Below are 6,329 nucleotides of genomic sequence, written 5' to 3' on the forward strand. Positions count from 1 at the left end.
AACTTTTCTCGTTATAGTAATTCTTTAACTGTCATTCTCAGTCATGCTTTATATTTCAGGTGAACTTTTTTATTTTTTTAGCTATACACATGGAAATACCTAGAACTATGCAACTGGCTAGCTTTTAGGAGAATTCATGTCTAATGCTGACAGAGTGATTGCAGCACTGGAGCATAAGCTTAGTTTTCCATTGGGCTGCATGTTCTAGAGTGGATGCTGTCATGAAAGATGTAAAGTTTGGGGTTTTTCTTACGTAGCATAAATGATTATGATCTCCCCTGGAAGTGGAAAACTGACCTATGTATGGGTAATACCTTTTTATTTATTTATTTTTTGAATTTTTGAGAAATACTGCAAAAGAGCCTTACACCAGCAAGTCTCCAGTGGTGCACCTGGTTTCAAAGTAAGTGCTCGTTGTTAATGAAAAGGAGAAGTCACTTTTCATCAACCTGATAAACTTACACTGTGAAACCACTGGGCTGGTAAATGAGGAGACAGCATCTGATGTTGTCTCCCTAGTCTTCAGGAAGATCTTTGGCACTGTCTCCCACAAAATCATCATCATAAAGAACCAGTTAAGGGTTGAATAAGCAGACCATGAGGTGGGAGGAAAACTGTCTGAATGGCTGGGCCCGAGGGTGGTGATCATTGGAACAAACTTAGGAGGCCAGTAAGTTATGTCAGGGGAGGTTTAATTTGGGTATTAGAAAAAGATTCTTCACCAGAGCTAGACACTGGAATGGGCTTTCCAGAGAAGTGGTCACAGCACAGCAACCAGATTTCAAGAAATGTTTGGAAAATACTGTTGGGCACATGGTGGGACTCCTGGTGATGGTGCTGTGCAGGGCCAGGAGTTGGACTTGATGTTCCTGATAAGGTCCCTTCCAACTCGGCTAATTCTATCATTCTGTGATTCTGTAAAAAAGTTTTTTCTAAAATTTGCTTAAATACAGAATTAAATGAGCTACACCTCCATCTGGACCTCTTCATTTTATTTGCCAGAATGACTTTGGATGCTGCCTGCAGGAAAAAACCCAAAAACATTTCAGGCAATCATTAGTAACTACTCTTGAGAAGTCAATAGGCCTTGTAAATTGGCTTCCATATGTTGAAAATCTGACTCTAAGAATCAAATCTATTCAAACTGCTAGTTATCATAAATTACAACTACAAACACACTTTTCTTCTTCAAAAGAAACTGTACACATTATATATCAAATAATCATATATAGCTATTTTCACAAACTCTACAAAACAATGCAGTTAATTTTCAAAGGATCAATTTTTTTTGCACATTGCATTTATTATTGCTCAATTTATGATCACAAAAATTGTTAATATGAAATGAAATAAAATATTACCATGTGACTTAGTTATCCAGCCTTCAACCAATGCCTCTTAAAGTCATCCTTGGCTCTTTTATTGTATCACAAGGAAAATAACTTCATTAGAATCAGAGGTACATAATTTTCCTTTGGCTTTCTTTGCATCATCCTTTGTCAGACTATATATAAATAGGAACTTTTAAGTTGAGTCTGTGTGGTGCTTACATAAAGTCTAAAGCTGGATTATACTAAGAACTTTATTTTTTTCCCCTAAGTCTCATGTCTTGTAAGTTTGACTGCTCCCAGTTCCATGTGTAGCAAAATCCCAGAAGTTGTCATTGTGCTTTATTTGAGAAAAGATGTGTAAATAATGAAAGAGGTACCTCATGTCTTACCATTGAATTGTATTAGTACACTACACCAGAAATTTCACTGATGAGCTGGAAAACAATCAACAAAACTGACAAGTAGAAAGGCCCTTCTGCTGCTTCTCACAAGGGCTTTTACTATCTGAGAATATGAATCTTATCACCTCTGTAGTTACTAAAGTTCTGTGCTTCAAATTTTGTGAGGAAGTGGAAACAAAACCTGAGGGTATGGTGCTTTAACAAGCATTTCTTTTCAATAAAATGAGAGTGACAGAAGATTGAGAAAAGGGTAAGATTAATCATAATGAGCAAATACCTGTAGATAAAAACTCAAGAACTCATCAAAAACATAAGCAGCATCAGCATTGATTTAACAGAATTCAGATGCTGAACAAAACACTGTGATAATTCAGAAGAATCATTGCCTTAGTTTGGGTGCTAGATAACATCTGTCTATAATGTTTGCCTGCAAATATCACAGAATGGAAACTTAAAGGTCATCTAGTTCCAACTCCCTGCATGGGCAGAACACATTGCTCAAAGCCCTACCCTAGCCGGGCTTGAACACTTCCAGGCACATCCACAACTTCTCTGAGCATCCTGCACCAGTGCTTCACCGTCCTTATAGTAGTTAATCCAAACCTATTCTTGCTTAGTTTAAAGCCTTTGTCCTGCCGCTACATGTTCCTGTGAAAAGTCCCTCTCTGGCTTTATTTTAGGTACCCTTTAGGTACTGGAAGGCTTCTAAAAGATCTCTTCAGAACCTTCTCTTCTGCAGACTGAACAACCCCAGCTCAGCCCGTTTTCACAGGAGAATGCTGCAGCCCTCTCACGATTTTGGTGATGCCCTTTGGACCTGCTCCAGTAAGTACACATCCTTTGTATGTTGTGGACCCAAGAGCTGGGCCCAGCACTTCAGGTGGAGTTTCATGACAGTGGCATGGAGATGAAGAATCCACTCCCTTGCCCTGCTGGCCATGCTGCTTTTGACACAGCCCAGGGTAAAATTGACTTTCTGGGCTGGGAGTGCACCTTGTGGCTCATGTTCAGCTTCTTGTCAGGCAATACCCCCAAGTCTTATGCTTGGCCAAGAAAGTGAAAGTTAGAATAAATAATTGGCATTTTCTCTTTCGATAGCACTTATTTCTAATCACTATGACTGGACTGCAAGAAGTTCACTATCATCAAAATCACTCAGTATCCTTCCAAAGAAAAGCTACCACACAAGCTTGCTTGCATTTTGAATAATTTTTTTCTTAATTTCGGTTGACTTGGTGAAACTTCAATACTTTTGGTTTATCAAACCATGATGCTGTGAAATGCCTCCTTAAGCCACTTGATGGCAACAAAGCAATTCAGATACTAAAGGAGTTTCTTGTTTATGCATATCAAGGTCTACCTGTTCAAACAATTTTAAACATTTAAATCAACATATGAATACTTGAAAAAGCCTGTATAACAGTCTTTGTCTTTTAGTTTTGCTACTTTATTTCTTCGATTGCTATTTCAACTTAGAAACAAAGACTGATAAAAAAGAGCAACTGTCAAAAAAGTTACTTCAAAGCCACCTCCTACAAGGCCGTGTGTCAGACATGCAAAATGATACATCCCCCCAGCAGGTCAGCTCCCTATACAAATGGCAGAACTGCACTAGAATCTGTTTGTTTTCCAGCAGTGGCAGCTGTGACAGGGGGAGGACCAGACCTGCTTGGCAGCTGGCAGAATACTGCAAGGAGAATCACAGGTTAACACATTCACCTTTGGTCTGCTTGCACTTGACAGTCTGGGTACTAAATCAGCCACTGCTTCCTGGATTAGCTAGGACAGCCAAGGGAAGAGACTGTGGCATGAAGGTCTGATAGCAGCACTTAGGCTGGAGCAATGGACAGAAAAATACAGATGAGAGAATCCATCTTATTTATTGCCTCTCTGGACACGTTAAAACAAATAGGAAGGTGCCATATTCCTTGAAGTAAAACACAAACACCTTCCACTTGTCTTCCATTTCAAATCTATACCCAAACCACATTAGAGCAATCTCCAAATTGGTGGAGTGACAGATACAGCATGAAATGTATCTCTTCTTGAGCCTTTTATAGATACAATCCATATCAAATGCAGATTTAGCAGTTTTTATAGATTAATTTCTTATGTGACTAATGACAACCAAGGTTAGCTAAAAATAAGACTCAAGTGGAAGAAGATAGGTGAGTTCCTCAATTTGAAATACATTTCTTTTGCACAAGAGCTAATTATCCTTTAAAACTGCAGTTTTGCTACTCTGTAGGGCTGCAGGCTTCATATCCTCAGTAACCCCTGGTAACTACATCTTCTGTAGTGCAGACATACTTGTATACCATTTCTCCACAGGACAGCAGTGATCACCACCTTTCTGATGTCTTTAAAAACAGAATCGTAGTTTTTATCCTATTTTTTAATCTGCTTCATGGTTTTTCAATGAATTGTATGTCTTATATAAAAGGACTGAAGAATATCCTACCATTAATATGCTAGAAACTGTAATATGGTGGAACATTCACTTATTTCACCAGGTGGCTTGTGGTGCATATTAAAAGTCTGAGGAAGTCCTGAAGGTGCAGGTGCTGTGCAGCCTACAGTGTCTTTATCCATCCAGTGACCACTGATTCAGTACAGCTCCCCCATATTCTATGAAGAAATATGTCAGCCTGCAGACATCCCCTCTGCCACAAAAGGCAGGAAGTCTTTTAACAGCCCCTCACCTGCCCCTCTGCAGCTGGTATTAGTTAAAACTTGTCCTTGAGCAAAAACCCATATACTGTCATTATATGTGCTCTGGCAAAGAGAGCTCCTGGTTTCTGTCTCAGTGTCTACTGCTTGTTTCACAGCCTGAATGATTCACTCTCGAACTTGGTTTCACTGCCTTTTACCAACCCTACTGATCTTCCTCAGTATGGCAGCTGTCCTTTAGAGCTCCTTCTTCCACCATGTAAATCACCCCTGAAGCCAGACCCACTGTGACTTTTAAAGTCCTCTGGAAGTCTCTCTAGTAACTCATTATTATTATTATATAGGTTACTTTCAGCATTTCATTAAATTACCTAAAGGAATATGAGTCAATCATCACCAGTCAAAACAGAATAAAAATACTAGAGATTTAGCAGCAATTATTGCTGATATAATGAGATATCTGCAAGCTGTAGCACTGAATTAGAAATTACCTAGCAAAGTACTGTAAATACAAGACTGGAGCAAACTGTTCATGTGTAAGTATGTGAGATGAAGACAATCTGTTTTATTTCAGTAACTGAGCCACTGAGGCTGTTGTTCAGCACCACTTTCGAAAAATAGTAACCTCCTGGGATCAGATGGAAGCAGAGCTGGAGTGCCAACATTGCTGTAACTCTTGGGTTGCCCCTGATGCTCCTGTAGGCAACTGGAATGAACCAGTCCAAATGCCTGTGCAAGGGCCAGTTCAGCTCCTCGTTATCCATTTGACCATCCTTTAGAGAGTGGCAGTGGTTAGTACTTGCCTGTCTGTTAGATAGCAGTGTATATCAAATGTGCTAATTTTCTGAGTGCAGCATTTCTATAGTTATAATGCCCAGTACCTTTTATCCTGTAACTATCTAAGAGGGATGTGAACTTCTACAAAGGTTTCAGGCTTAGATAAGTGAATGTAGATAAAGGCATGTTTGAAGGAAAAGTGCTATGAAACAAAACACAATACAGAGAAAAGTTCTTTTATAGGGATCAGCATTCCTGAGAAAAGAGGAACTGCCTGTGATTGCAGCAGTCATACCAAATGATGTGCTTTGTATAATGAATAGAATAAAATATAATAGAGTACACTTATCATTAAAAATTACAGACTACCCATCCAAACTGAATTTAGAAAGAATCTAGGCAGAAGATTAGACTAGAAGAACTAGAACCCTATTATCCTCCTGGCCTAACTCAGAAAGAAATTTCTTTCTATTTCACCCATATGGATCTGCCACTTCTAAACATTCAAGATGCAACATTCAACAAGAATCTCATAAACCCACTGCTTTAGTGACTGTCTAAAAACTGAAGTTTCCTGTGTCCTGATGGGGCAGAGGGCTGACATCATACAAAAGATTGCCACCAATATCTGACAGAGCCTAGCAAAGTCACCTTAGACACCTGAGGAGACAGAGCAGGCAGACTGATCCTTCATTACCCAGCACTTTCATGGGACTTGAATGAGTTTGGCAGGCATTTCCAGGAATGTTGGAATATTCCTTGTGAATACAAGTTTTGAAACTTTTACTACACACAGACTTTCAAGTGTGCATGTTAGTGCATGAGGAACTTTCCTTGTCTGCTGAACACAGAGTATCTGTGTTCCCCACAAGGTGGTTGGAGCTTGCACATCCTACCTTGAGCTCACTGGAAGTTAAGAACTTAGATGCAGTCAGTGACTAGAGCTGAGCTGACACACCATTGCTCTGTAAACCAAATTAAGTTGATCGTGTGTTTGAGCCTGAAGGGTTGTCCTACATAAAGACAAAGTTATTTTTCTGATGTTATTTTTCTGACATGAGGTGTATCATTGGATGATATGAGGCTCAGCACACTGAAAATGCTGAGTCTCAATGGTTACCTCATATGAAGGGTAGAGAGCTACATAAGG

The sequence above is a fragment of the Catharus ustulatus genome, chromosome 1 (assembly GCF_009819885.2).
Source record: "Catharus ustulatus isolate bCatUst1 chromosome 1, bCatUst1.pri.v2, whole genome shotgun sequence".
NCBI lineage: Eukaryota > Metazoa > Chordata > Aves > Passeriformes > Turdidae > Catharus > Catharus ustulatus.